Source organism: Mastomys coucha, unplaced genomic scaffold (assembly GCF_008632895.1).
Source record: "Mastomys coucha isolate ucsf_1 unplaced genomic scaffold, UCSF_Mcou_1 pScaffold21, whole genome shotgun sequence".
Taxonomy (NCBI): Eukaryota; Metazoa; Chordata; class Mammalia; order Rodentia; family Muridae; genus Mastomys; species Mastomys coucha.
Window position 1 is genome coordinate 28,375,080 of NW_022196904.1, and position 5,720 is coordinate 28,380,799.

Below are 5,720 nucleotides of genomic sequence, written 5' to 3' on the forward strand. Positions count from 1 at the left end.
AAGGGTAGTTACGGCAACAATCCATCCTGATACCTATTGTTTATCAGATAGATACAAGACGCAAGTTAGACCAGACAGCATTCTTCTCCAGAGTGATCTTGAATAGAAAGAAAGAATCCTTTCTAAGTTTATAGGATACAGGACCAGAAACACTATGAAGCACATTCCCTACTCACCTCCCACCATATGAGAAAGCTGGCTGCAACCAGGCAAGAGCAAGTATGGCATTGTGGCAACTCCCTAGTCCAGGAACTGCTGGCAAAACCATGTCCTTCCTCTTAGTAAGTCCTCCTCTGGTAAGATTAATCTTCCCAAAGCAGAATCCACACCATGGTCATGGTCACAACCTTTAGTGGATTTCCATCACACATCATATAGCATCACAAACCCAACATCAAAGCCTGTCCAGGCCTTAGCCCACTACCTCCTTCTTCACTGAACGAGCTCTTGGCTGAAGGTATTCATCCACGTGCTTCAAAGCCTGTCCAGGCCTTAGCCCACTACCTCCTTCTTCACTGAACGAGCTCTTGGCTGAAGGTTTCATCCACGTGCTTCAAAGCCTGTCCAGGCCTTAGCCCGCTACCTCCTTCTTCACTGAACGAGCTCTTGGCTGAAGGTATTCATCCACGTGATTCATTTCTCCAGTTCTAAAGATCTCCCAAGGCTATTCTTCATTCTTAGAAGAATTTCTTCTCTGATCCCCTTCTTGTATCTCTCTCCACATGTCACTTGTTTTTTATTAAACCATGTAGTCAGCTTGCTTTAATAAAATCCCATAATCAAGGTGTCTTATAGAAGGAGGGGTATATTTGGGCTGATAGTTCCAGAGGATGAGAGTCTGTGGAGGCATGCCAACTACAGCAGGAAGCTTGAACTGTGAGCAAGAAGCAAAGAGAGTGGGCGGTGGTGGCGCACGCCTTTAATCCCAGCACTTGGGAGGCAGAGACAGGTGGATTTCTGAGTTGGAGGCCAGCCTGGTCTACAGAGTGAGTTCCAGGACAGCCAAAGCTACACAGAGAAACCCTGTCTCGAAAAACCAAAAAAAGAAGCAAAGAAAGTGAACTGAGAACAGCTCTAGGCTTTGGAGCCTTAAATCTCACTCCTAAGCAAGGCCACACTTCCTTAGCCTCCCCAACATACCAGTGCCCGAGTGGGGTATTCTCATTCAAACCACAATGCCCAAATGTAAAACAGTCTTCCTTAGGTGACATTCCCCATTATAAGTTATAAGCAGACATTATCTCCCCAACTAGATGAGAATCGGAAGCCTAGAAAAGACATGATCCCTATGTTTATGGTCCCCTCGTTCTTTTATTACCAGTGTTGTACATGGAACTCGAGCACATAATAGATAATATAAATATGCGTGACACTGTGTTAATTCATTGATTCCTTCATTCTCACAAATCCTACCTTCAATACCCCCTCCTCTTCTGAATCCTTCCCAGGTATCTTCAGTCAGAATTAATCTCTTGCCTCTCGGTGTTCCCACACCATATTGCTTCCAACATCTAATTAGCATGTATTAATTAATGTGTACATTTGCACGCACTCCTTTAACAATATATGTGAAACCTTAGCTGGGAGGTTGCCTCCTAGGGTGTGTTTTCCACTCTCCTCTAAGTTCCTTAAACTACAGAACTGATTTGTCTCCTTAGCTCCCAGGAGAACGGTTGAAAGGAATCAAAGAAGAATTTGTTGGACTGGACAAACTTCGTTGAATTTTTCTGAAGGTACAGCTGCAATATCATAGGCTACCTTTGAGCTTTTAATATCTGTCCCCAAATCAGTTACAAAGACAAGCATATTTAAAAGCCAGCTGGCTGGAGTAGTTTGGATCTGAACTATCTCACAGTCTTCTGTTTGGAGCACTTGGTCCCTAGTTGGCTGGGTGCTAGGAGGGGGACCCAGGGACAGAAATGTGATGCTAGGGGCCGGTCTTTGAAGGTTAGACACTGCCCTGGCTTCAGTCTCCATCTCTGCTTCCTAGTCAACTCCCAGGTTAGTTGTTCCAAACCACAGCTCTCACCACAGACTGTGGCACAGAGTCTTTATCTCCATGGTAGATTTAAACCTCTAAAACCAAGGTCAACAGGCAACACTTCCTCCTTTAAGTTGATTTTGCCAGGGAGCTTGTCTCAGCAGAGAAAAAAAGGAACTAACATATTGACTTACAGCCAAAGAGAGGTTTATAAGCATCATATGAATCAACCTAGTTGCCCATCAACAGATGGATAATGAAAATAATTTGGTATGTGTGTGCATATTCTCTATGCATATATATTATATAGAGATAATATTCATTTCCAAAGAAAAAAATGAACTTAAAATTGTACCGAAAAAAAAGGATGGACTTAAGATGTATAAATATTAAGTGAGGCCTATTATGTAGGTATGGAACCACATGGCTTAAAGAGAGGAAGAAGGGCTAAATATAAGGAGATGAGAAAAGACTGAAGTCAGTCTCGGGTTATGAAAGAGGATGTGAAGCTGACTGCTTATCTAGTTCTAATTTTGTAATAGGTTATTTGGTTTTGGTGATAGATAAGTACCTAAGATGTATTTAAAGTGTAAAGTGTAATGTGGCACTCCACGGCTTGCATTCTGTAGGCCTGCTCTGTATGTATAGTTTTGATAGGTTGTACAGATTTAAAGTCAGGTTAATTTTCTTGTGTGTTGTTTTTATTTATTTGCAAGTTATTTTTAATAATAAAGTATTATTTAAAAAGGAGAGAATGGAAGAAAGAAAGCCAGTAAGAAAGAAAGGAAGAAAGAAAGAAAGAAAGAAAGAAAGAAAGAAAGAAAGAAAGAAAGAAAGAAAGGAAGGAAGGAAGAAAGGAAGAACGGAAGAAAGGAAGAACGGAAGAACGGAAGAAAGGAAGAGAGAGAGAAAAGGAAGGAGGGAGGGAGGAGGGAGGATAAGACCATGTCTACACTTAAATCTGCTGGAATCCTGATTCTTAACAATATCGTCCAACCCTTCCTCTCTCTGCCCCTCCTTGTTTTGGGGTGGCTCTGTTCTCAGGTGGCTCTTTCCCTCATGGTGCTAAGATAGCTGCTGTATGCTTCAGGTAAACATCCCAGCAACTGGAAAAGCAGTTTCTCCCTTTTGCCCATACAGATTTGTACATTTTGATTGGCTGGACTTAGGTCACGTGACCTCCACTTACCCTGGTCCAATTGTACCTTGAAGCTATTGGCCTGCTGCTCTCAAGATCACTGACTCTGGCCTATCATACTGTTGTTTCCTTGTGGAAGAAGCCTTTCCATTTAGCCTACCTGGAACAGTAAGGAGCAGCGATTTATATGGATGTGGTGGTTTCCCCCCTGCCAGCCTGCAGCTCTAAAGAGTCAACAAATCTAAGAAGGCGATCATCTTCGCGTTAGCAGGGACCTTGAATGCCCATTTCTCACATCATCTTCTCTGTCTGAGCCCCGGAGTTACAGAGCCGTGGAGAAAGGCATGCCATCCACCCATGTGAGCTCTAGAGTGGTTAATGCTGAGAGGGGAGGCAGGGATCTAGAGGCAATTGTCAACACAGGGGCTCCATTTGTTTATGCCATCTTCCGTATGCAGGGCTGAACCCTAGCATCCTGGAGAAGAATTAACATGAACATCCCAACTTCTGCTTATGTAGGATGGCTGGAAGACAGAGAAACCATCTCTGTGCTGAATATCTTTTGTCAAGTTGACACAGGCTAGAGTCATCTGGGAAGAAGGTCATCAGCCTACCCACTCTGGGCAGTGCCATTCTTGGCAAGTAGTTCTAAGCTGTATAAGGAGGACTAAGCAAGTCATGGACAGCAAGTTAGTAAGCTGTGTTCCTTCATGGTCTCTGCCTCAGCTCCTGCCTCCAGGTGTCTGCCCTGACTTCCCTCAATGATGGACTGGGACCTAGGATGTAGAAGGCAAACAAACCCTTTCCTTCCCAAGTTGCTTTTGACCATGATATTTATTACAGCAACAGAAAGCAAACTGAGACACCCTACTACTCAAAGGTCAGCAGCTTTAGCCTACTCATCAAAGCTGCTTCCAGAAAAAGCGATGCAGTTCCTGGTACAGATTCTTACCACTCATGTCCCGTAGGAAAGCAAAAGAAACTTACACATCATGAATAGGCATTCTTGACCCCTTTTCCTGTCTGCACAGTTAGCCAAACAACAGCTGGAGGACAAAGATTATATTGGCATGATTTAGGGTCTGCCTTTGCTGGAGAAGCCATCTTCCCGGCCTGACTTCCCTCAGTGAGCCAGTGTGGTGCTGATTGCTCTGGCAAGTGGACCGGCCTCCACCGTCACACCTGTTTTGAAGGCAACCATGCTTCCTTACAGCTCAAGGACCACTGGCCCACACTGCCAAACTAGAGCCAGACGGGCAGGGAGCAAAGAAGTCTCCCATTCGAACCCCCACTGTTCAGGCTTGTTTCTCATGGCCACTGTGAATGAGGTTTAGATCTGACTGATTTCATCTGTGAAATGAGCTGAAAATCCCTCCCAGAGAGAAGTGTTCAACTCCCCTCCTCAGCCCAGACATACCAGATCAATCAGATTGCCCACCACCTGGCACAGGTGGGCCCTTGCAGAGGGCTCCAAGAGAGCAGAGCTCATGGGCCTGGTGGCAGGAGATTGGCTCCCAGCATCCACATCCTTCAGAGCTGAAGTTGCCCTGTGGTCACAAGGCTGAAAAACAAGGAAGATAGAGGTCAGAACAATCCGCTCCATCCACTTCCACCTCGTGTTTGGTTATCACACACCTGGCATCTGTGGCTGCCTTATTGTGGTTTCTCAAGAATAAGCCCTCAGTGACATGCATGAGGACTCGAAAGTAGACTTGAAGCAGGAGTGATCCCCGGATGACACTAGTTGATGGGGTAAGGAACTGAGCTAGGGGAGTGTGTACATCTGGAAACAGTCAATTAAGGAGGAACAGGATGCCACAGTGGGCAGCTGGGCCAGTCTCACTGATGGGGCATCCTCCCAGTGGCCATGAAGAGCAGGTCTTGGGACTGTCACTGAGAGGAACAAGCAGTCTAATAACTCCTGGCTTCTGTTGCTAGGCTGACACCTTGTCCTGAATGCAGAACATCCCAGAAAAAAGAAACCATAAGCCACAGGCATGCAGAACTGCCTGCAGTGCCATGCTCTGGATGCAAAGAGTCCCTGTGTCTGAGCACTTGGTCCCCAGCCCATGGCCCTGTGTTAGGAGGTTCTGGTAGGTAAGGGACCTAGCTGGCTGATAGAGACCACTAGGTTTAGGCCTTAAGGGTTAGCACCAGGTGCCACTACTGGTCTTATTCATAGTTTCCTGGGCTTCAAAGTGTGAACAAGACAGGTTGAAAACTCTCATTGTCAGAAAAGCCACACTTCTCTCATAACAGGCTGTCCCCCTGGAGCTATGAGCCAAAATAACAAAATGACCCCCTCCTTGCTCCAGTTGCTTCTGTCAGTTATTTTGTCCCAGTGAAGGGGGAAGTAACTAACACCTGTAGTGACCTCCAAGGTTCATTTAGGGACAGCAAGGTCAATATGGTAATGTCAGCTCCAGCTGTGTCCTTAGCTCTATACCTGTCCTTCTCCCTCAGCCTTCCCCCTCAGTTCCAATCTCCCCTCAGCTCCCACCCCCTCCTTCCCTTTCAGCTCCCATCCCTCCTTCCCCCTCAGGTACCACTCCCTTCTTCCCCCTCAGCTCACATCCTTCCTTCCCCTCAGTTCCCACCCCT

At 45.9% G+C, this 5,720-nt stretch overlaps 1 long non-coding RNA gene across 1 annotated transcript in view; it reads right to left on the reverse strand.

Annotated features, from left to right (window-relative positions):
- Positions 1-3,175: 3,175 nt before the first annotated feature.
- The window catches only part of LOC116100472, a 4,484-nt gene continuing 1,939 nt past the window's right edge, over positions 3,176-5,720 (reverse strand). The window contains exons 3-4 of the long non-coding RNA XR_004122594.1: positions 4,537-4,680; positions 3,176-3,279 (exon numbers count right to left, since the gene is read on the reverse strand). This is a non-coding gene — a long non-coding RNA (uncharacterized LOC116100472). The remainder of the gene's footprint in view (positions 3,280-4,536; positions 4,681-5,720) is intronic.